The sequence below is a fragment of the Gymnoscopelus braueri genome (assembly GCF_963280865.1).
Source record: "Gymnoscopelus braueri genome assembly, chromosome: 1".
NCBI lineage: Eukaryota > Metazoa > Chordata > Actinopteri > Myctophiformes > Myctophidae > Gymnoscopelus > Gymnoscopelus braueri.
The window spans coordinates 58,842,754-58,868,484 of record NC_137603.1 but is presented as its reverse complement, the minus strand read 5'-3'; positions in this window follow the sequence as shown (position 1 = coordinate 58,868,484).

Genomic DNA, 25,731 nt, shown 5'->3' with positions numbered 1-25,731 from the left:
TAAGGTTGAATATTCTCTAACATGTTAGTATGATGACTGTTTGCCTGACCTGGAGTTTAGGAACCACGTGGCACTAAACGTGGAGGACGAGGCTCTGCTTGAAATGATTCAGATCCTATCCAGCGCCTGCACTGTACAGTACAGCAGTGGTGGAAAAAGTACTCAAATGTTTTAATTAAGTAAAAGTATCAATACTGCTGTGTAGAAGTACTCTGTTACAAGTAAAAGTCTGGAATTCAAAATGTACTTGAGTAAAAATCAAAAGTAATGGTGTCAAAATGTACTTTAAGGACCAAAAGTAAAAGTACAAACATGTTTGAAAATAGCAGATCTACAAGCTCACTTGATCTGAGCTTGTAGATCTGCTATTTTCAAATAGCCTAGGTATAAAATAGGGCTAAAGTGGTTAATGTATGTTTTATAATGTAATAATTTATTTACAAAGTAACTAGTAACTAAAGTTTTCAAATAACTGTTTAGTAAAAGTACAATATTTGCGTCTGAGATGTAGTGGAGTAGAAGTAAAAGTATTGAAAATTGGAAATAATCCAGCAAAGTAAAATTACTTCAAAATTGTACTTAAGTACTGTACTTGATTAAATGTACTTAGTTACTTTCCACCACTGCTGTACAGTACAGTGTACAATATAGTAGCGTTGGAGCTGGGACAGGCTATGACGGCTGTGCTCAGTAGAGACTGTTGGACATCACTCAGCAATGATAGTTACCTCGGGGTGACTAACAGTGGGAACTTTGGTTGGATGCTTTGACTGTTATGAAGACAGAGAAGAGGGCATTTGTTGAAGCGCGTGGGAGTCTTGATCCCACAGAGTAGAAGGGGATGTTTTTGTTATCGTCTCCGCCAGGCCAAAAGGCATGGCGAGAGTATGTTTTACCCCCTGTCCGTCCGTCTGTGTGTCCGTGCGTCTGTGTGTCCGTCCGTCCGTCCGTCCGTCCGTCCGTGTGTCATTCTGTCTGTCTGTGTACAGCTAATCTCCGGCACTGTTGGCGTCACTGTATAGCGCCACCAGGAGGCAGCTTTTTGCAAAACTAATTTTTGACAGTACTCCCACAGATTTTGTCCAAACATCACACAAATCGCTACACAGTATCTCTATAGTCTAATTAAACGAAACGGGTCTTTCAGATTTTTCATATTCCATCCTGATTGGCTAAAGATGGCTTCCAAAGTTTGCAGGAGTGCTCCGTTTTGAACAAAATGCCTCAAATCATGAACACAGCATGCAATTTCCGTGATATTTCGCACGCACATTCCCAGTATGCAGAGGAAGAAATGCCACTGATTTTTTTAATCAGCCTCATGGTGGCGCTATAACAGGCCGATTCGTGTTTTTACCTATAACTGCACCGATCTGTGGAAAACGTTGTATGCGCACTCCCTAGAGGCCAAGGAAAAACCTTTGCCCTGCATTTTTCACATCTGCCTTTTATAGCGCCACCAGGATGTAAAACATAACACAAACATAACACAATTTTTTTATATTACTCCTTCCCATTGTATCCAAATTTCACGCAAACCGGTACACATGATCTCTATAGTCAAGTGATCAAGACGGACTGTTTGATTTTTCATATTCCATCCTGATTGGCTAAGATTCACATCTAAAGTTTGCAGTAGTGGCTTGTTTGAACAAAATGCCGCAAATCATGAACGCAGCGTCCGATTGCGGTCAAACTTTGCACGCACAGTCACACTATGTTGAGGAACAAATGCCACCCTTTTTAACATTGGCCTGTTATAGCGCCACCAGCAGGTCTAATTTTGCAAAACACATTTTTGGAACACAACAGCTTTCAATTCCAGAGCCACAAACCAACAGTCACTGAACATGTTTCACTGCCACACCGGGCCCCAACATGACAGCAACAGAGCTACTGTACATCTTGAACCACATCAGCACATGACACGAACAGCATCAAACACGAACAGCAACAAATACATCATACAACACAAACTGCAGCAGCAGCAGCATCCAGCAAAGGAAAAGGAAAAATTAGGTATGTCACAATTATTACATAATCACCTGATCGCAAATATTTCAGATAATCGCAATACTATTTCGGATAATCGACATAATCATTTCCATGTTGAAAAATGTCGAAATAGCAGACTGCTATTTCCACTATTCATGTTTTTTTTTAACTATAAAGTTATTGAGTTACACAAGTTATTTGTCATATCTGACCCGTGCACCTTTTGTTTACGAAGACAGACACATTTTTAAATAAACACATTTTTATTACTAATGTTACACTGTTCAGTGTACGACGCAATGATTAATTAATTCGACCTAGTTAATCGCAATTATTTGATCGACAATTAATCGTCAAGTAAAATGTCATAATCGTGACAGCCCTAAAGAGGTTCCTACTTTGAGTCGTCTTCATCAGCCGTCTTCAGGGGAAACCCCCGAGAAGGACAAGGTCTTCGGCCGTTCGACCGTGCGGACCAAGTCTTCGGAGGAATCCCCCATGCAGACAAACCCATGGATAGAGAGAGATCTCGTTCTCTAGGGCAGGGCATCCTCGGATGAGCCTTCCAGCGGGCGTCTCCCGTCATCTCAATCCTCCATACATCTGGTTAGCTTCACCAGTACTTTACATCTCCATCCTCCGTACACGTGGTTGGCTTCACCAGTACTTTACATCTCTCTGGTTAGCTTCACCAGTACTTTATTAGAGGTCGATGGTCTGGGAGGGTGTTACACTGTAGGTGAGAACCTCAGTCTTCTGGGCATTTACGTATGTGTGTGGGGGTTTATGGGTGGGATGGGTGGGTGGGTGTGTGTGTGGGGTGTGTTTGTGTGTGTGTTTGTAAAATAAAAAAAAGACTACATTAGAGAGTCATCTAGACCTCCTAGTTGTAGTAGTGAAGCCCAGTTCTTGCTCCCCTCCTCCACTGATGGCCTGTCTTCATAGTCCACGCTTATAATGAAGAGGAGGGGGGAGGGGGGTGTCCCCTGCAACACCTTTGCCAGCCTTGAGTATCTGAAAGAAAGAAAGAAAGAAAGAAAGAAAGAAAGAAAGTAACCGAGAGCCACGTATACTGTATCCTGTCACAACATGCAGCCTAGTATACGTATACTGTATCCTGTCATAACTGCATAACATACACAGCCTAGTATACGTATACTGTATCCTGTCATAACTGCATAACATACACAGCCTAGTATATGTATACTGTATCCTGTCACAACATACAGCCTATATGTATACTGTATCCTGTCACAACATACAGCCTAGTATATGTATACTGTATCCTATCACAACATATACAGCCTAGTATACGTATACTGTATCCTGTCACAACATACAACCTAGTATACGTATACTGTATCCTGTCATAACTGCATAACACACACTATGTATCCTGTATCCTGTCACAGCATACACAGCCTAGTATTCGTATACTGTATCCTGTCACAACATACAGCCTAGTATACGTATACTGTATCCTGTCACAGCATACACAGCCTAGTATACATATACTGTATCCTGTCACAGCATACACAGCCTAGTATACGTAGAGCTTGTAGATCGGCTATTTTCACAATGTTTGCCTTTCTTACGTAATATTTGACCATTTGGCCAATTTAGTATTAAAAGTCATTACATTGTAACTTTAGAAATGTGACAATACCCTGTATACACTTATAGGGCATAGCAGTGGCGGCCATTTTGTGGTGTCACTGATAGAAAACCCATTAATGTTTCCCATGGAGATTTACGAAAATATTTTTTATAAATGATTTTAAGCCTTTAAGACCTGGAACGCATCTGTGTAATTTTTTGACTTGAGCTAAAAAGCATTATTTTACACTTTGGCTATTCAAAAATAGCTGATATACAAGCTTGTAGATCTGCTATTTTTGATTTAAAAAAAAGTTTTTGCAAATCTATGAATATATATATTTTAAGCAAACATTTGTAACTCAAATATTTGCTTCTGGGGGTCCCTGGAACTAAATATTTTGAGATGGGGTTCCGCGCCGTATTATTTTAGGGGTCCTTGACATGAAAGCGTTTCAAAAAACTGTTAGGATTTAAAAGACATTTGTAGAATCCCCAGAAGCAAAGATTTGAGTTAAAATGTTTGCACAAATTTTCAAGATAAAAAAAAAATAGCCCAAAGAAATCTAAAATGACACAGATGCTTCCCCCGTCTAAATGGGTTAAGCCTGATGAATGTGCCCAATGGTGCAAAAAGCACTCAAAAGCTTTACTTGAGTATAAGTACCAATACAGCAATTTTGAAATACTCTATAATAAGTACAAGTCTGGTATTCAAACTTTACTTCAGTAAAAGTACAAAAGTACTGGCATCAAAATATACTTAAAGTACTCATTATGCACAAAGCGTTACGTGTTGTGAGTTTGTAGATTGGCTATTTTCAAATAGCCTAACTATATAGGCTATAGGGCTGAAGTAGTATGTTTTGTAATAATAATCCAAATCTACAAAAAACTAGTAAGTTTTCAAATAATTGTAGTGGAGTAAAATATTTGTCTCTTGGATGGAGTGGAGTAGAAGTAAAAGCATAGAAAATGTAAAATACTGCAGTAAAGTAAAAGCTCCTCAAAATTGTACAGTAGCCTACTTGAGTACATGTACTTAGTTACTTTACACCACTGACTAGGCCTGCATAGCCTGTCTTAGCGGGTGCATTTCTCCTTTCCGACATGTCGCCTTTCCGACGTTGACGAACCCTATACCTAACCCTAACCCTAACCTTAACCGCACGCAGAAGCCACTAGCCATGGGACCCTCAGCACTACACCTGACACAGGAAAACTATCCAGACCTAGCAACATCACAAAGGAAGACCCCATCACCAAAGAAACAGAGGAAGAGAAGGAAGCCCAAAGGAACACAGGAGGACCCAAACCAAATCTCCCCAGCACCAAGCCAAACCACGGAGACACAAACCAACCCAGACACCACACCACAAGAAGCCATCCTGGAGGGATCAGAACCACAACAGGAGGACATCAACGAAACAGACGGGAGAGAAGGTCCCCTGACAAAACCACACAGGCACCCAGGGTCCAAATACAAGAAGAATTGGAGACTTAACCCAGAGAAGAAGATTCTGATTTTCGGTGACTCAAACCTGGCAAGGATCCCACCTTTTGCCAGAAGTGACATCCAGATCGAAAGCTTCCCAGGGATGGACTTCCAATCCTGCGTGGACCTACTGAAAGACCACACCATGGAAAACAATAAGGTAGCACACTGCCTCATTTCAGTAGGTATCAACCACAGACAAAACAGGACATAAAAGGATGCTACAAACCCTTAACTGGGCAACTAAAAAAATTCCTTGTGCCAACATACACATAGCTTTGATTAACTACTCAGACAAACTCAGGGTACCAGAACAGAGGAGACTAGACAACCTAAACAGGTCCATCTCACAGGTAAAACACACCCCCAAATTGGAAGACAGGGATTTCAAAACCGAAGGGGACAAAATACACTGGGTACCAGAAACAGCCAAAGCAATACTAGAGAATTGGATTACTAGTTTAAACTGGAATGCCCTACAAGGCTAATGCAGACGGGGCAAAAATCAAACATAATTAACTTATCACACTATTTCAAACCAGACCAAGCTCAAAGAGACGTTCTGGAGAAAGGATTATCATTTGTTCCCACACTGGACATCTACAAACAACAGACCAAGCGACTGGAAAAAGATGTATCAGATTATCATAGAAGGATAAAGTTAGCCACTCATTTTGGAATGGGACAGAGGGGAGAAATAACACCGTTTCAGACGAGCTCCACCTGGGAACCAACAGACGGCTCCCTCCCAGACAGCCTTAAATTACTACTGAGAGAAGACAGTAAGATATTGAACAGGATCCCAGGACACTTGAAAGAAACAGACAACATGACAACTCCACAGGTAAGGGCACTTAGACAACTAGCAAATAATAAAGACATTATAATCAAACCTGCTGACAAAGGATCCTGCATAGTAATAATGGACCGATACCAATACATTTTTGAAGCAGAGAGACAACTTAGTAATAAAAACCATTACAAAGAATTGAGGGAACCAATCTACAAAAACACAGCAATTGAAGCTAAGAGGATTATAAAACAATTGAAAGAGAAGAAATTAATAAGTAGCAAACAAGAGGCCTACCTCTCGGGTCAGGATACACCGCGACCAAGAGTTTTCTATCTATTGCCAAAAATACATAAAGACCCGGCCACATGGACCGTACCCTTTGAAATCCCACCGGGCCGACCAATAGTTTCTGACTGTGGCAGCGAAACCTATCAGACAGCAGAATTTGTTGAATATTTCCTGAAACCTCTCTCAACCCAGCATCCGAGCTATGTGAAAGACACTTATGACTTTGTTGAAAAAAACAAGAAAATAACAATGCCACAAACGGCCTTGTTATTCTCAATTGATATTGACAGCCTATACACCAACATTGAGACGGATGCAGGGTTGAAGGCAGTGAAAGAAATTTTCAACAAATATCCGGATAGGGGAAGGCCAGATGCTGAATTATTAGAATTGTTAAGCCTTAATCTGACCAAGAACGATTTTGAATTTAACAATAAGTTCTATTTACAAACAAAGGGGACAGCAATGGGAAAACGGTTTGCTCCTTCGTATGCTAATATTTACATGGCAATGTGGGAGGAAACAGCATTAAAAAAATGTATTCTAAAACCAACCCACTATTTTAGATTCCTGGATGATATTTTTGGGATCTGGGAGCACTCCAAGGAGGAATTTGAAGATTTTATTGAAGTTCTAAACACACATCACAGATCCATCACTATAACATTTGTAACAGACACAGACAAAATTGATTTTCTGGATGTAACCATTTTCAAAGGACCACTGTTTAACACCAGTGGAAAATTAGATCTCAAAGTCTACTTTAAGGAAACTGACACCCACGCTCTCTTACATAAAACGTCATTCCACCCACCACACTGTTACACAGGGATTGTTAAATCACAGCTACTACGATTCCACAGAATTTGCACACAAGAACAGGATTTTAAGACAGCCTGCAAGATCTTATTCTGCGCCCTACGAAAAAGAGGGTACACAAGGACCTTCCTACGAAAGGCCCAAGACACCTTTCTGGAAGTAAAGGAAAAATACCAGGGCCCACAGCTGGCTCTGGTAACTACATACTCCTCACAAAGCAAATTAGCTAACACCAGGATAAAAAGGAATTTCCAGAACAGAGGAAACACTCTTTTAAATGGGTGTAAAATCATTTCAGCCTACAGAAAAAATAAGAACCTCAAAGATTATCTAGTCCACAGCACTCTTAAAGGAACGAATGGACCAACTAACAGGAGACCACATTACTTTAAAAGCACCCAAATGGTGACCAACAGACACAACAAAAGGGTGTTTGGCATTAAACAAAAAATACAAGCTAACACTAAAAACTGTATTTACTTAATCACCTGCACCAAATGTAACCTTCAATATGTGGGTGAAACACAAAACACAATCGCCACCAGATTAAACCAGCATAGATATAATATAAATAATGCCAAGAAGACCAATTTAATAATTGTTCAACACTTTATGACACATGGCATAAATTCCCTAAAAGTCTCTGGCCTAGAACATAACCCAAATTGGACACTAGGACAAAGACAATATAACGAAAGACAATGGATAAACAGATTAGGTACAATTTTTCCAGAGGGACTTAATATGACAAACATTAGAAACACACAAACCAACCCTTCTTAATTCAATCAAACAAACTCACAGAAACACAAAGAGACCACCAGGTACTCAGAGAGAACTAAAAGAACAAAGACCCACTCAGAGAAAGGAGGAGTAACACCTGACCTAGATACTAGATTAAGGACAATCACAGAAGCATCAACGACCCTAGGGGAAGACAAGGGGTTTCTTCCTGACCCATAGCTTAAGACCCAAATAGGTGTGAGAGTAGTCAACCCAAATGCCCACTCAACCTTCAAAAGGACTAAGTGGGTTAAAGACACACATAATCAAACAATGGACCTAGGAAGACTTAGATGAACAAATGCAAAATAATAAGGACCTTAAAAATAAATGTCTTAAGGTTCTCATTACTCTAAGCCTAACCCCTGTAGCAGAAATAAAGAATTGTTCTAGTCCCAGGAAAGACGCACTAGGATTGACCAGTAGTCACTGGGAGGTTCAGTTGGGGCAAACGCAGTCCCCACAAACATCATTTACTATTCTGTGCCTATCGGTACATAATTCGGACGGGGCTGAGTAGGCTCAAAGCGAACTTCGCAACGTTCAGCACGGAAACTCGCGCGCCTTAGCGCGCTCGGTGGTGCTTCCCGTGGCTCAAGTTCGCTTGAGACTGCGCCCCTCCATCGCGGTTGGGTCCATAACTACATTTGTATTCTTAAATCTTTTATTGAGTCCTAGTCCTGTAAACATTCTTATAATGAGACTATGGATGATTTTTGGTATGCGGTCCAACTAAGGTGGGACTCAGGATGACTGGACGTACCTGCCATGCACAGTCCCCAGTGAACATTCCTCACAAAGTTCACTGGCAATTTTATTTATAGTTTGTAAACATGCCTAAAAACCTAAACTTTGAAGAAAGGGAAAATGGTTAACCCTAATGGGGAATCCTTTCTTAGGAAAGGCGAAACAGCCAAAAATAACTTAGGGCTAAGATTTAGAATTTAGATTAAAGACTTAGTAAACAGAATGTAAAAGTACAAGGACCTTAAAATTAAAGAGTAACTGGATCCCAAAAAGACTTTCTTTCAAAAACAAGATGGCGAGAGCAAAAATTCCTTGCTCTGCCTTTTTCGGAAAGGATGCCCTTTCTAAAAAAGGCTTAGCACTGAAGTCCAACCCAAACCATTCCCTAACCCTAACCTTAACCGCACGCAGAAGCCACTAGTCGGAGTGGTGAGATGTCGGAATGGAAGGAGCACCCCTGTCTTAGCATCACAATCAAACACAGCTCAACAATACAACATATTCACATCACATCACACATCACATCACATCACATCACATCACATCAATTCACATCACATCACATCACATCACATCACAACAATGCTTCATCCTGACTGGTTGTTGCTTTACCAAGTAAAATAAAAGTGAAATTAAACACAGAAATTCCATCAATTCCTTTAATGCTTAGCAGCTAATTAGCTAAGCTAAGTCACCTGCAGAAACTCACCTCAGTTTGGTCAGATGGAGAAAATGTCTTGTCACAAGCGTGTTTATAGCCGCTTTCACCACTCTGGTAAACACTGACAACTCTACACAACGTTCATGTGGAGTAAAGTTGCATTATGAGTTGTTTATTTTGCTCTTTTACTTCCAAAACATTGCAGAGCCTGTAACAAACTGCGTGTGTGTGTGTGTGTGGGGGGGGGGGGGGGCTGACAATTGGAGGACTTATAAAGCCCGCCCCTCCTTCCCTCCCTGCTTCCTAGGGAGTGTGGAGCAATAACTAACTACCTCCCAGGCCAGGGTTTCTCAAAGTGGGTGCCCCGTGGCCAGTGGTGTGAAGTAACTAAGTACATTTACTCAAGTACTGTACTTAAGTACATTTTTACTCACATTTTTAGTTACTGGTTACTTTGCACTTTTGCAGATACAAATTATTACATTATAAAACATACATTAACCACCTTAGCCCTATTTTATACATCGGCTATTCGAAAATAGCCGATCTACAAGCTCACAACGTGTCGCATCGCAACGCGTTGTGAGCTTGTAGATCGGCTATTTTCAAAAAAATTAGTACTTTTACTTTTGGTACTTTAAGTACCTTTTGATACAAATACTTTTGTACTTTTACTCAAGTACATTTTGAATTCCGGACTTTTACTTGTAACGAAGTACTTCTGCAGTATTGATACTTTTACTAAAAAACATTTGAGTACTTTTTTCACCACGGGCCGTGGCACCCTAGGGTGCCGTGACACAAGTCCAGGGGTGCCACAGCAGGATGCTTTGATAATATTTGGAATTCATCAATATCACTTCAGTTTAACCACCTATACTTAGTAAACCGGACCTCACTACGTTCTTTTTTGATCCACACCAAAAATCTTTGCCATAAATTACAGATCTACAAGCTCACAACTTGTCGCCCTTGCGACCTGTTTGTGAGCTTGTAGATCGGCTATGTTTGGCTAATGTCTCCTCCCAGAATAGGGATGCTGGGGTTCAAGTGGTTAAACGAGTATAACGTCAATCTGTCCAAAATCCTAAAGGAAACTGATATTCTCTCAAGTTTTCTCTGTGACACGCTGTATCTTAGGGGGAAAGATTGACATATTTGCGTAGCGTAATTTGACATAAATGTAAGGTGCTATAAAGTAACGATGTTATTCAGGGGTGCTGTGAATGAAAAGGTTATTTACAGGGATGACCTGAGACATATATATATAAAGTGGTTAAAATGATAGTGACACTATATTAACGGTGCATCTGCACTAATTTAGCTGGTGTGATGCAAAGACATATAAAGGTAGACGCCTCCTCCGGCTCTGAAGCGTCTGTATCTCGGGTGCGCTTCCGCTTCCGCAGGGCTAGCGGGAAACTTCCGAGTGCATCACAGAAGGGGGGCGTTCGGTAGGCCAATCAGAGGCAGGTGGGGGGCGGGACAACTAGATTCTGAAAGTCCTGGAAAAGACGGGCTGTGATTCATAGCCGCGGGAAGACCTTTTAGGTTAGGGGTACGGTATGCAAACCTCATGCACGCGCGCGCAGCGCGTGTGCATGAGGTGTGCGAAAAAAAGGCGTGCGGAAAATTTCCGCGGTTCTGGGCGGATTGGGTTCGTTTTTTTTCCCAGTTTTTGGTTCCTTTATTTCGGTTTTAGGGTTAGGATTAGGGTTAGGTTAGAGTAATGTTATTTAATTCATATTTTTGCCTGATTTTACCGATTTATTATCAAAAAATATATATATATTTTTTGATGGGGGGGGGGGGGCGGTAGGGGGTGCGGTACCTGGGGGGAGGGGGGGCGGCCGCACCCCCAGCACCCCTACTTCCCGCGGTACTGCTGTGATTGGCCAGTAGTCAACGCACTGTGATTAGCCAGTAGTAGAGTGGCAGCTTCCCCTGCGGAAGAGCCTTGTATTCCATACAGGTCGCTCCAATGAACTGCAGAGGCCAATGAGGTATCTAGGTATCTATATCTATGGTGTGATGTCCCACTCTAGGCTACAGTGGGTGAGTGTCAGTTGGGTTGCCTAAGGGCCCGTACAGACTGCAGGAGATTGGGTCCGATATTGCTGTCGCCGACATTTTTTGGCGCTCGCCGACAAAACCTCCCGATCTGACGCAGATCGGCCTTTGATCTGCGAGATAATGCTCGCTGTGTGTGAAAGGCACCGCGAGACGATATGGCCGCGATTATCCGCTCAGCGACGGCTTTCCGACCGTTTTCAGATAACTACCATGTTAGATATTCAGCTCTGTCTGGGACAGGACAGCAGACAATATCATACAATATGAACGGGGCTGCGACCACCTTGCGAAGAGATGCACGCTACAGCCAATGAGAGCACATTACAGCCACCGTGGCTAGGGGGGCGTCGCTGGATCTGACCACAACAAACAGTCCCTACCGCAATATTACCGTCCAGTCCTGTATTAAGTTAACATTATAAAACAAAATGAGAGAGTGAGCGAGCCTGGTGGGCTGTTTATTTTAGAGGAATTGTACAGAGAGAGAGAGACAGACAGAGAGTGAGAGCGAGAGCGAGCTCTGTGTGTGTGTGTGTGTGTGTGTGTGTGTGTGTGTGTGTGAGAGTGTGCAGCATGTGCACGTTGTGTCAGAACAGCGTTGCCAGATGTTGCGAGAGAAATAAGCAACCAGGTCTATGAAAACAAGCCCAAGAAAAGGCCACTTGAGCACTTTAAACCTATTTACAAATACATTGGATATTTGAAAATAGCCGATCTACAAGCTCACAACGCGTCGCAGCTATTTTCAAAGAAAAATCTTGAGAAAATTGTGGAATATTTTCCAAATCCACACAAATCTTGTATGGGGGTCTATGATGGCACAACATATTTACAGAAGGGGGGTCTGCGGACAAATACATATTATGTGTTGTTTAAACCACTGGTTTAAACAACATTAGGAAACGAGGCCAAATAAGCAACTATACAAATAAGCCCCAAAAATGCACCCCGCAACAACCAATATTTACAAGCAACTCTACAGAAAAACAAGCCCAAAGTCGCTTATAATAAGCAGACATGGCAACGCTGTCACTGACCGCTTCTGCACTTGACGTGCGAGAGAGAGAGAAAGAGAGAGAGAAAGAGCGAGAGAGGGGGGAGAGGGAGAGAGGCATATCACGGGATACGTCGATTAAAATGAATTGGAATAAACTCAAATGTATGTATTGGGTCTGACTCTGGAGATAGCATCCTAGTGAACTATCCTACAGTGTGTCAGCCCTTGTCGGGGATCAATCCTGTTGTGAAGACCACAACGATATTATGACAGCCGATTTCAAGAAATAAACTCCTGCAGTGTGTAATGCTTAACGATCAGATAACCCCCCGAGCACTTTAAGGTCCTGCAATGTGTACCTGCCTTGCCTAACTCTGCTTATTCCTAGGTGAGCAGGCCTGTAATCAGGCTTGATGGCTCATGGAGGGCACCTGGGCCCGGTGCCTCCAGGGCCTACAAGTTCAGCTCATGTCATTCTCTCTTAAGAGACCTGCCAGCGCTCTTCCCTCAGTGCTCCTCCATGTTATTTTTCTTATAGGCTCGGATTTCCATCCACACACCTGCACTACACCATATTCCACACATCCATAGTATACACATTCATACACCACTGATTTACTAGGCTGCCCTAGCGCGTCTGATATCTGGTCTAGAGGGGCGGGTTCAAAATCTCCGGAGAGAGAATCCGTGGGCTCCCATTGGTTCACCGATCTGTGCGCCCGCCCCTGCCCCGTTCCGTGCCCCTCCTCCTCCCCCAATGTGCAGCATTGAGAGCCCTGACGTCACAACATTTGGAGCGACGCCCACTGCACTCTGGTTGGTTGGGGAAATGAAAGGTTGACTCCCACTTCCTATGCCAGGAACGTCAACACCCTGGTCCAGGCGCTTATTTTTGAGCAAAATGCGAAGGAAAATAAAAGCCTGGAGATCGAGGCTACTGATTTACTGACTCCACACCTCACAGTATCCTTATCTCATCTGTTCAGTTATGCCATCCATTTATATCGTAATTGAATATGTTAGGTTATTTCTTTAATAAACATTTGTTATTAATTTTACACCTGATGCTCCTTCCCTTATTTGTCATGGATTTGAGCCAGCCATGACACTGGGGACACTCTGCCCCCCCTTGATTCGCAATGTATCTGTGCTAGATTACATTATCTGCCATATGTGTTTCTTCAAAACACACTAGGGTCATGTGATCAAGATGTATGAGTCAGAGCCCATTCCAATTGGCTATGACTGGCTTCCAACCCGGCCTGGCGGAGACCTGTGCTCTGAGGAGCACACGTTTCTAGTTTTATTTTTTGTTATTTTGTTTATTTCCCCCATGTGAGGTTGGACACTATGACATTGTGTGATTTGCTTTAGTAGTGTGTGGGGTCATAGTGAATGATCTTTGAGTAATGGAACATTTAGCTGACCAATATGTGTCTTTTGTTGTGATGCATCAAGGTCCATCCTTTTGTGTCAATGCTTAAAACAACTGTCAGATAAAGTTGGACACTACATTGTGTGAGTGTAACTATTAAGTCTGCATGGACATCAAGGCCATGTCAAGTGCTACGTCAAGATTACGGCTGAAAATTGGGCGTGAATCTGCAGTTCTAACTGCAATGGGGAGTTTGTTCCAGAGTTTGGGAGCCAGGAGGGAAAAGAGTCTGTGAAGTGTGGAGCGTTGTCCTGGATGTTTTATTGTACGCACACAACCCCAAAACATTGCCATCACATGCTTCAGACAGACAGACAGACAGACAGACAGACAGACAGACAGACAGACAGACAGACAGACAGACAGACAGACAGACAGACAGACAGACAGACAGGCAGACGGTAGCAAGTAGGCCATGCCTCCTGGCAGAGATTTGCGCTCTACTGAGTGCACCTTTTCTAGTCATATTTCCTGTAATATACCACATGGATGGACAGGATGTTTTTAGCCCTGTTACCTGCAGGGTTCTGAGGATGGCAATTATGGTCCAGCCATCCGTCAAACACTGTGGTCCCAAACAGGAACGCGTGGCTGGAGGTTGAACCCTGGTGACCCCATGGCCTTTCTGTTTTCAAGGCCCCTTGTAGCTTTGTAATGATTTTCACTTTACTTTAAGGCTCTTTTTGTGCTTGCTGTTTACTACTATGTGCTAATATTTTAGTGAATACTGTACATAACCTGCACCCCATTTTTGCCCTATAACCATTTCAAATGTTTTTTTTTTGTATTTTGTCTTTGAAAAGGAGAAGAAGCAATATGGCCTCTGGTCGAGGACAGATGGTTTGACAAACTGTCAAACCACAATTTGAAAACAGGGCACTTTGATAATGAATAAAGAATAAAAGTGTGTTTCTCCCGAGACAAATTGGACATTTTATTCATTTTTGAAATGTATTTTTGCGTCCTTCATTACCAAGAAAAGTGTTAATAATCTGCATCAAATATATTGCCGAGGTAGACATTGCCGCTTACATAGGATGTGAAATGAAGTGACAGCGCATTACGCCTTCTATACAGACCATGTCAAACCTCATTTATATACTCACGTCTCACATACTAAAATGTGGTACAATATGCTTTACATAAAGTGGAAATGCACCGATGAAAAGTGGATAATGTACCTGCACAGAATAAAAGAAAATAGGATGTGCAACTTTCATTAAATACCTCCATTAAACAGATGGATAATTCTCTCTCTCTCTCTCTCTCTCTCTCTCTCTCTCTCTCTCTCTCTCTCTCTCTCTCTCTCTCTCTCTCTCTCTCTCTCTCTCTCTCTCTCATTGTGAACGGAATAAGAAAGAGACTCCTCCTGCGTTTATTGCTGGCTTCCATTAGCGACAATAGACCTTTAAGCAGGTCTTTAAATGCCCTGTTAGGCCGTTCTACAGATGATCACTGTCAGAGAGCTCAGCCAAAACGGGAGGAATCTGCTGATTAGTGCCGGTGATAAACATCACACAGGACGGGGAGGAAGAAAAAAGGAAGATCGGAGCCATTTAAGTAAGAAGAAAATTACATCTATCCGATTCCCAATCATACCTGGAAGTGGATTCCTTGCTCCAGTTAATTACATTTTTCCATTTGAATTTTCGTTTTTTTTTCTTTTCTGGTTTGTTTGAAACCTTGAAGCATCGCTAGCAGTCCCGCACACACACACATGTATGGCTCTCCTCTCTCACCCTATCTCCTCTTCATTACCCTTCTTCTCTCTTCTGCTCTCCCCTTAATCTCCTTTCCACTTCACTTTACTCCATCTGATCTCATGCCTCCACTCGTCTATCTCCTGTCAATTCCCCATCTCTCGTCTCCTCTCCCCTCGTCTCCTCTCCCCTGTGTGTGTGTGTGTGTGTGTGTGTGTGTGTGTGTGTGTGTGTGTGTGTGTGTGTGTGTGTGTGTGTGTGTGTGTGTGTGTGTGTGTGTGTGTGTGTGTGTGTGTGTGTGTGTGTGTCTTTCTGCCCACAATCGGTCCACGACGTGTTACAGAAGCTGCGGCTCTGACAATATTCATCCCGGTCCCACCACTCCACCGTTTGAAGTGGAAATTATTACCCAGCAGAACTATATGACAAAAAAAAAAACCAGCAGAGGAGAGATTGTCTTCCGCTTTCAGAGGAGGGAGAAGAGAGGTATAGACAATGAGTGATCGAGTCAAGTGGATAGAGAGTGAGATATACTACAGTGAGATCAGACGCATCCGTTGGTGTCTGAGTTTGGATGTCAGGAGTGCACTTCAGTGCAGAGCTAAGTGAGGAGGCTTATGGGACAGAGCTTAGCGTACATGCACACGCATGCACGCACGCACGCATACACTGCTTGGTAAGTTGTCCGCTGCATTTATATATAAATGGACTGCTTTTATGGAAGGACCTCCGACCTTCCATTGACTACCGTAATCCACTAACCTTATTCTTAACACTCACGATTACAGGCCTCACACCTTACCTTAATCTGAACTCTGACCTTTAACCACATTGACCTGCTGGCGTCCCTGTTTAGGCCAAACTTCGGCCATCTTTTTTTTTTTTTTTTCCAAATCTGCGGACATACGACAAAGTCGTATGTCCGCAGATTTGGAGGCATCACTTAAATCCTATATCGTCGCTGTCAGGGAGAAACCGCCATTTTCCAACTTTTAATTTTCTTTTTATAAATCAGTGCTATTGAACACCCGTTTTGTCTGTGTGTGGGTTTTACCTCCTGCTTACCTCCTAACTCCATTGGATCCTCAAACTGTCGGACAAACCACGTAACCCCAACATGTGGAGTTAGGTGGTTTGTCCCCCATTGATTAGAATGACGAAGTCAGATGGGAAAAATCTCCACATTAATGGTCCAAAACCTCCTAACTCCACTTGAGCTGTATTTAGGTAAAGTGACGATAATATAAGGACACATTCAAGTATCTGACAATGTATAAAGTCACCATACCAACTTTGATGAGGTAGTAGGCTATAGTATAGTAAGTATAGTGTTGTGTTGTGTAATTTCTTTCCTGAAAAGTTAATATTTTGGACATTTGGGTCTATCCTTGGCCCCATCTTTCTTGTTCCCCTCTACACCAAATCCCCAATCTGCAAGCTCAGAGCTTGTGAGCTTGTAATTCTGCTATTTTTGGCCAAATGTTTGACTATTATGACGTGCCCAGAATAGGGATGGGACCGGCGGTTAAGTGATTAAAACAGCCCCTTGCAGTGAGGAGTCGACTAAACCTCATCTGCTCCTATCAGGACATTCAGCTGGAGCAATGGCCCAAGGCACGAACACACGCACGCGCGTGCACGCATGCACACACTCGTGCACACACTCGCGTACACACTCATTCACTCACACACACACTAACTCAACAAAAAATTGCGTCAGCGGAAAGATTTAATTCCCAGATAATGTCTGTAGTGTGTCATTCAGCCAGTGGTCTACAAACACTGCTAGTCATCTGGCCGGTGGCTGTAATCTGCTGGCCACAGGCAGATTAAACCACGTTACCTTGGTTCCGTTTTGACTCAAAGAGGATTGCTGATCTCTCCTTAAGCCTAATGTTCTCATTTCTCACAGCCATATTTGTAATACAGAAACGGAACAAATTTGTCATTAGGCCTGTGTCATAATGTTATTGTCCCTCATGCTAATGTCGGGATATAAATCCCGCAGTGCTCTATTTTGTCCCCTTTTCTTTTCTTGGTCCATCTCTGTCTCTCGTTCTGTCCTCTCTCTCCGTCTCCCTCTTTATCCAGCTGTCTGGCGTGAGAGCGAGGGGGGATTCCGTGCACTGTTCAACACCTTCTCTGTCTTATGATGCCATTTGTTCGCATTATGACAACATAAGTGCAAAGTGCTTAACGCTAATTGAATAATGTCACGTTGACAGGATTGGTTTGCAGCCAGCCTGGGTTTTCTTTGTCTCTCTCTCCCGCTGACACGCCGTCAGCACATTCATAGACCCAACAACACCACTGTCTGGAAACACACAGTGTCTGGTGACCAGTGGTGTACAGTAACTAAGTACATTTACTCAAGTAATGTACTTAAGTAAAATGTGAAGGTATTTTTTTTGGGCGGTGAAACCGCCCTTATAAGTGAGATTTGGAAAAATGTACAAATATCTTGGGCCGTGAAACCGGCCCTGAAAGTGAGGTTTGGAAATTTGTACAATTATCCTGCGCTGTGATTGGCCAATCACAATCTATTCAGGACTGTGATTGGCCAGTGTCACATGACACATGTGCATAGCCCTATATAAGCAACCATAACTTAAAAAAAAACATAAATTTGTTTTTTTTAAGTTATGGTTTTGTCCATCATAAAGAGTGTTTCAATAAATGTATTTATCTTTTGTACATGATTGATCGACTCCATTCAGTATTGTGATTAGCTAGCAAGACACATGCTGTGATTGGCTAGTGATACATATGACGAAACTAATCTAAAACCACTGTGATGTAACACTAGTATATTACTTAGATACTGTCCATTTCGTGATAACAGTAAAGTAGAAGTCAAAGATCACTATGGCTGAAATGAGAAAAGGGAAAACCGATATTGAGAAGAAAATAGAAAGTCTTCCTAGAAGTGGCTCTTTAAGATCAAAGCATATATCATATATCATTGGTTGACTCCATTCAGTATTGTGGTTAGCTAGGAAGACACCGCCCACTTCACACAGGGTGTGATTTTTTTACTTCACTTGAGTATTTCCAATTTTCAATACTTTTACTTCAAAGCGACGCGTTGTGAGCTTGTAAATCTGCCATTTTCAAAATATTTTTTATACATATTGAACATTTTTATGCCAATACTTTTGTACTTTATATAGAAATATAGAAATACTCTGTTACAAGTAAAAGTTAGAAATTCTAAATGTACTTGAGTAAAAGTACAAAAGTATTGGCATCAAAATGTACTTCAAGTACCAAAAAGTAAAAGTACTCATTAGGCAGAATGTCCTATTTCAAGTTTTCAAATGTATAACAAATATTTTTTAAATAGCAGATCTACAAGCTCACAATCGCCTTAAAAATGTAAATAAAATAAATGAAAAAAGTAATCGAAAAAACACCCCCTCACGCATTAGGAGGGCAGGGTGAGTCACCAGAACCAAGGACGGGTGTTTTTGATTAATCTAACATGGTTAAAATGGAGTTTGAAGTTACAATGGGCTTGTATAGGAAGGGGGCGTGTCTGATAAAATGAATATCAAATATCTAAATAATGAATCAAGCAACTGAAAAACTGTCTGGGGTGCTCACAAAGGCCTGAGTAGATGATAAAATTACCAAACGTTTTTTTGAAAGTGAAATATCCCTTTAAGTAAATGCTTTCCTCCACTGCTTGTACTGAACATTTCTACATTGTAACTACTTTGTTAAGCTTTACTTAAATAAATACAAAAAATCAGTGCTTCTTCCGCCACTGCTGGCGACAGTGACTACAGGGCCCACCTGATAGAAGTAGCCAAGAGAAACAGAAAATAACTGCAAAGACAAAAAAAGGAAGAGGCATATCTTGGCGGGCTTGTTGCACTATTATACTGCAGTAACCATCAGTCTCTTGGCTCAGTGGGTGGCATAAGTGAATCATTACTGTGATGAAAAGTGTGAGAAACCCCAACAACCTGTTATCTATTCTGCTCGTATCCTCAAGACATCAACGCAAATGTTTTTTTGTGCAAGCTATTCAGAACTGTATAATAGCTAATGCTGGGCGGGTACTGCACTCTTACGGAACAATATATAGGCTTTATATATACAATATTAATATATCATATTCATATTTTATATTTCAGATATTTGACCCCAGATAAGCTGTATACTATGGTCCAAGCATACTGTACATGTTGAGCTTTTATAGACAAAAGGGTGCTTTAACTATACCCCATCCATAGCATCTGTAATGACCCGCTAAGTTGTATCTTATCTTATCTATCGTATCTTATCTTATCACTCTCCCTGCAGCAATGTTTGTATGGGTATTTCTGTCTGTCTGTCTGTCTGTCTGTCTGTCTGTCTGTCTGTCTGTCTGTCTGTCTGTCTGTCTGTCTGTGTCTGTCTGTCTGTCTGTCTGTCTGTCTGTCTGTCTGTCTGTCTGTCAACTCAAATAAACCAAAAACAAGGAGGCTGGATTTTCATGAAACTCAGTAGGAATAATATATTATATAATAGGTTGCCTCGAAGAGAAGATTACATTTTGGGTAAAAGAAAGTCAGAGGAGAATGTTATAATCAACGTCAGCGACAACGTTCCTTTGTCAGTCATATCTCAGTACAAACTGGACTCATGCCTAAAACCACACAAGGAAGATGATTTTTTAGAGAAATAGTATTATCTAAATAAACAAAAAAAAAGCAGAGAGATGAATTATTAAAGTGATTATAAAGTGATTCGGTAACAGTAATGATCACAAAAGGATAAGACAAATAAATAAAACCTGCCCACACAAACATCTGCTTCCCATCTTTCCGTTCCTGGGCAGTCAAAGGGCATCAGAGTTCAGCATTCAGCCATGCCAGAAATGCAACAATATGGATCATTTAGTCCTTAATGCAGACTGAGTGGGCCGAGTGGTCTCAATCTGGTTGCAACCAGTCAGGGGTCTATTCCAGAAAACAGGTTAGTGATTTAACACCATGAGTACGTGGAAAAAGTACTCACATTCTTTACTTAAGTAAAAGTATCAATACTGCAATATAGAAATACTCTGTTATGCGTCACATCGGGATGCATTGTGAACTTGTAGATCTGCTATTTTCAAATGGCCGAAATGTATATAGTAGGGCTGAAGTGGTTTAATGTATGTTTTGTGATAATAATCAAATGAGTCAAATAATTGTAGTGGAAAATACTGAAGAAAGTAAAAATACCTCACAATTGTACTCAAGTACAGTACTTGAGTAAATGTACTTAGTTACTTTTTACACCACTGATGAACACATAGGGTCTCTATTCTGGACATGTAATAATAGGTGAACAATTGGCAAAAATAGGGGATCAAAACAGCAGATCTACAAGGTCACAATGAGATGCGGTGTCACACGTTGTGAGCTTGTAGATCGGCTATTTCTAGCAAAGAAATTTAGTAGAGGGAAGTATAGGAGTGTGAAGTTTATAGAGTTTAAGCGGTTAACTCAACCTATTTGGTAGCCCAGGACGTTTTGGACATCCTAGACATAGATGTTCCATTCCAAAAATGTGAATCACAGCAGTTCCATCCGGTTTTATTGTTTTTAAATATGTTTGACTATCCCTGCCTTTTAATCAGGGTCAGGGATGTCCTCGCTCGTTTGGAGTGTGCTTGACGTTCGCTCATCGGCCTTCCTTTCATCCAGCCGAAGGTGTCGCATTACTCCAGTCCTGGCCTCCTTGCTTTGGCTTCCTGTTGCTTTCAGGGTGCGTTTCAAGGTCCTGGTGCTTACATAATAGAGCTGTGCATGGTCAAGCACCAGCAACTGACCTGCTAGAATAACAAGTGCCGAGCAGGACCCTAAGGTCAGCCGACCAGGGTCTGTTAGTCATCCCTCGAACCAACTATATAACCAAGGGCGAGTAGCTCCTAGACTCTGGAATGCACTTCCGCAGGTCCTGAGAGCTGCAGCGTCTGTGGGCATTTTTAAGAACCGCTTGAAAACACTTTTGTTTGGACGGGTATTCGCAGAATTTTTTCTTCTTTGCAATATGTCTGCTGTTTTTGTTCTGAGTTCTATTGTGCAGTTGTGCTGCTGTTATTCTTTTTAATTGCTGTATTTCTATTGTATGTAAAACATTTTGTGAGTTTTCTCTGTGAGAGGTGCTATATAAATAAAATGTTTACTTACTTACAGCAGTTCTGTGTCTGCTACTATGGCAAGCCATGCTCTGAAACTAACCAACCATTGGTTCTCAAAGTGGGGTCCGGGGACCCCTAGGGGTCCTTGGCCGGATACCAGGGGGTCCCCATGCAGCAAAATGAGTTAATAAAGCGTCACAATCATTTTAACCCCTTTATCCATATTTTATACTTTGGCTATTATATTGTAGATCTGCTATTTTTGAAAAATCTTGAAAATGTGTGCAAATCTTTAAATCTCACAAATCTTTGCTTCTGGGGGTCCCTGGCACAATATATTTTCAGCGGCCACATACATACCAATTTGGGGGTCCTTGGCACAGGTTATAGTATAAACCAGGGGTAGGCAACCTTTATTATCAAAAGAGCAATTTTTGGCCCAAAAAAATTATTAATAATCTGTGTGGAGCCGCAAAATATGTTTGCTTATTTGAGCTTTTTCGGGGCTTTCAATATAACTTTTTATTATTGTTTGCCAATTTCTCAAAGCAGATCAAGTATACCAGTAAGCCAGCAGCATTGGTGGAGAAAGCAAACAAATTGTTTATTTTCCTTCAATAATTAGTTTCTTATTTTTATCTGGTTATTATTTATTTACAGAATGTAAGAACTTTTTGCCTACAATAATAAATTATGATTAAAATTTAAAAAACAAAAACAAAAGAAAACTTTAAACTTTATTCCTTTACATACTTCGTTGCCCATGCAACTGGGAGAGGGCCTAAGAGCCACATGCAGCTCTAGAGCAGCACGTTGCCTACCCCTGGTATAAACAAACCTGCTACCAGGCTAGATGCTAACCTGACCTCACAGTGGTATATAAACTAACCTGCTCCCAGACAGGTGAACTTGATGTAAACAAGACCTTAGAGTGGTGTTCAGTAGTTCACTTCAGTGTGAACTTTACTCTGACCATGGTGTGTCCTTGCTTGGAGGATCCAGTGAATATTGAACCCTCAAATAATTTGCCAAGCTTTAAAATGTGAATGGATTAGACATTCTATCCAGCCCCGAGGAGTCTCTTCATGAGCGCTATAATTTTTTCAAAGGCAGTCTATCATTTATCTCAATAACCTTCTAAAGCCACTCTGACACTCTACATTGCACTTAAAGTAGGTTAGAAGAAAATGAACATCAAAATTGCACATCCAGTAATTATATATTTTTTGCAAAATCATTGGAGAGAAACTTAATATCTTAAAAGATGGCAAAACATTTTGCATTGTTATTGCAATAACCACAACTATTTTATTGAGTCTAATGTTTTGGTCCATAAGGACCTCTATCAGAATATGGATTATTTATTGAGAATGAAAAGTTTCATATATTACACTCCTCCCTCACTCAGATGCAGATATTGATTTAATTTGGTTCTCAACAGCAATGCATCATTCATATTTACAAATAAATAATGTATTAACTTATCCTATATTAAAATTGCCTAGAGGGTGGGGGCGGCCAACCGTGCACCATTGATCCATTTCGCACAAAACTAGGCACAAACAGTGTTCATTGATTGATTGATTGATTGGATACTTAATTGTTTTTAATTACAAACTGTATTTTTCAACAGTTTACAAAAAGTACAGATGTACAGTTATACAATAATGCTAAAAAGATAACACAAAAATCCCTGAGGGCTCGTTTCCATTGTGGTCCTGTGGGGTCGAACATGAGAATAGTCACACAAGGGGCCACTTCAGGGGCCCCCCCGTCAGCCAAAGGCACACCGTTGCCCCAATTCTCACCAAACGTGGCATAAACACTGTTCAGGGGTCTGCCATGAAAATAGTCACACTGAAAAACTATATTGCACACCTATGGGGCACCCACCACGGCAGTGTAGAAAAGTGTAGAAAAGTGTACTCCCCAGATCTTCGCCAGGCCTGGTTGCCTACTCAGGGCTGTGTGAGTGGCTGTCAGGACATGAGGAAGCTGCAGGAAAAATAGAGATTGTACAACAGACGGTGAAACTGTTCATGTGTGTGGTGTTTTGTAGATACAAAACACGGGAGCGTACTCAAGTTCCCTCAGCCTTATGTTCCCTCAGCCCTATCTTCCTCTTAACCCTATGTTCCCTCAGCCTTATGTTCCCCCATCCCAAATTAGACTCTATGTTCCCTCAACCCTATATATTCCCTCAGCCCTATGTTCCCTCAGCCAAGAAATAGGCCCCATCCAGACCTTTTTTAAGGCATTTACAGGTAAACATGAAAAAACTGTTTTGATGGTCATCGTGACTCACAGGGCCATTTGTGCTTAATTTGTTGGGGAAAAGCACGCTTCTGCAACAAACAGTGACATTTGTAGCAGCCCTAATGGGTGGAGGTGAAATTGCTTTTGGCCCTGGGTTGTTTAGAGGGCCCTCAATGTGTGATTCAAGTTGGGGCAGCTGTGGGCTGCTGGATTTGTGGATGTTCTTGCTAAACGGGCCCCTCCCGCAAATGGTGGAAGGCAATCGTAACCAATGATATATCATCAAATATTGAGGTCAATAGGAAATCTTTTCACATTAATAAGTGAGCATCAATATTTAGGCAACATTTCACATCTTTGCGAATGTATAAATAATTTCATCTCACTTGGTGACTTCCTTCCAATGCTGCGTCAATGTAATTTGTGAAAATATAGAAATATGTAAATAAGATATCCCAGGTCTCGTTCCTTTGATGCAGCTTTTCTAATGTGGCAGATTTGAGCGTTTGATTGAAGCTGCCTTCGGTTCAGGTTCAGGTTCAGGTTACTTTAATTATACCTCTTGGTGTATTTGACTTGTAGACAAGGGATACATCTTTTCACACATTTTACAAACAACACATACAATAGAAATACATACAAGTGCTCAATTTATCAAATAATAAGAATTTAAAAAGAGATATGAAAAACAACAACACTAAAATAACTAGCCTCTAAAATTGATACAGTAAAATGCAGGGAAACAACAACAACAAACAAACACAGATTGCATCTAGCATCTGTGCAATGGTGCTACATCTTGTTTCTGAGTGATGGCTGCTGGAACAAAGCTATTTTTAATACGGCTTTGTTGTACACCTTGGGACTATAAACCCTCGTCCAGAAGGAAGGAGCTGAAATTCACTGTGCAAAAGGATGGGAGTCGTCATTTAAAATGGAGCTGGTTATCTGCTGTAACTGTCTGGTGTAGAGGGATGGGTTAAGCTGTGATTCAGCCTACTAGACCATCTAACCATTTGAGCCAGAGAGTTTCTGTTCTTTAAAGATAGGTTTCCAAACCATGACAAGATAAAATTGATTCACTAGCAGCATGATAGAATAAGGTCACGTTTTTTTTTTTTCTTTCCCCAAATGTGGAAATAGGCCATGTTTCCTCATACAAAACAAATGCTGCTGCCCCTTTTCGCAGACGGCTTCACAATTTACTTCAAAGTTCAGTTTCGTGTCGATAATAGTCCCAATTATTGACTCTTTATAATTATTGAGCATCACAGTAGGCCTAATTGAATGTACGGGTTTGCATTACTCTGAATGTAGTTTGGCAGTGAGCCATAATGGTCTGGCCTTCACCCGGCGTCAACCATCAACAGGGTTCGATTTGCGGGGGTGGGGGCGTTAGGGGGGGGGGGGGGGGGGGGGGCGGGGCACTGGTACTTTTCATATCCCCCCTCTGGTTATTCATTTTTATGGCTGGTGAGGAGATATGTTTTATCTCTGCTCCTGGTCAGACCGAATTAAATACATGCGTTTTCTTTTAGGAAATGTAGTCTGATATTGTTTTATATTTATAGTTTGATAATATCTCAGTTTTTTTATTTTATTTTTTTTAAATAGTAAAACGTAGCAGATAAGCTCACACAACGTGTCGCATTGGAACGCGGTGTGAGCTTGTAGATTGCCTATTTTAGCAGTTTGTCATACAACCAAATAATCGTCTCTGTCGGATGGAAACCTCATATGTCCAAAACTGGTACTTTTCAGGATACAAATTTAAATGCAGCAAAAATAGCAAAAATATACAAGCTCAAAACGCTGCGTTTTGAGCTTGTAGATCTGCTACTTTTGATGCTTTTGTGTGACGCTGTAGTATGATCAAGTAGGGGGTTAATTTACAAAAAAAAACAAGAGTTAGAATATGGAGATATTCTAACTTAGAATATATTATGGAGTTTCTGCCCGACAGCAACGATATAGAGTA